Here is an 876-nt window from a genome sequence, read left to right on the forward strand (position 1 = left end):
CCCCCCCCAGCCGATGCGGGGGCCCGGGCCCCGCCCCTCCCTGCTGCCGGGAAGGGGCCTGGAGGCACGCCAGCCCCTCCCCCTCGCCCGGGAGGGCAGGCGGAAAGGCGCGCGTTCGCTGGAGGCGGGGAGAGACGCCGGGCGGCTGGGATCGCGGAGCAGCGCCTCCGCCCCCCAGCAAGTCAGGCTCCGGTTACCTCAGGGCTGTGACCCCGTAGTCGAGGCCGGAGGGGGGGCGCCCCGGCGCCTGCACTGCCAGTTTTTTTTTAGCCAGTTCCTCTTAGCCACCCCTTCCCGGGACGCCACCCAGCCCCGAAAAGCGTCCCCAGTGGGGCTCGCCCCGCCCCCGCTCGCGCGGGCAGGAAGCCTGAAGCCCCTCCCATTCCCCAACGGTCCCGTCTCCGCGGCAGCCGAGCGTGGCCGCCCGCCCATCCCCCACAGCTCCTTGCCGGCACGCGGAACCCTCTGCTGGTTTCCAGGGAAACCGAAACTCCAGGCCGTCATGGCAACAGTCCTATCTGGCAGCCCCCATCCAGTACTGCGGGGAGGGGGACAATGCCCAAAGGGAGGAGACTCGGCCAAGAGGACTCCCTAAAATAGGGCTCCTTTTATGGAAGGCATGATTTTATGGTTCGGTGACCCCGGGCTGTCACCCAGCCAGACTGCCGCACTCACCCAACCCCCAGGCTCGACCCCAAGCGCGGGTCCTGGCACTTCGGCGCGCACTGGAAGGATCTTAATCCTTCTGGAGTGAAAGTGGGGGCTTCACGCTTTCCGGGGGACCGAGACCGCGCCCCGGCCACCCCTCCCCCGCCGAAGCCGAGTTCCCGCCCAGACACTGCGGGCGGGTGGAGGGCCGGGCCGCCCCGCCGCCTT

General features: G+C 70.3%; 1 protein-coding gene across 1 annotated transcript in view; it reads right to left on the minus strand.

Moving 5' to 3' along the window:
• MNT (MAX network transcriptional repressor) overlaps nucleotides 1–876 on the minus strand; it is a gene marked incomplete at its 5' end in the record, with an annotated part of 18433 nt that overhangs the window by 9897 nt on the left and 7660 nt on the right.

The sequence above is a fragment of the Tupaia chinensis genome, unplaced genomic scaffold, assembly GCF_000334495.1.
Source record: "Tupaia chinensis unplaced genomic scaffold, TupChi_1.0 Scaffold144899_1, whole genome shotgun sequence".
Taxonomy (NCBI): domain Eukaryota; kingdom Metazoa; phylum Chordata; class Mammalia; order Scandentia; family Tupaiidae; genus Tupaia; species Tupaia belangeri.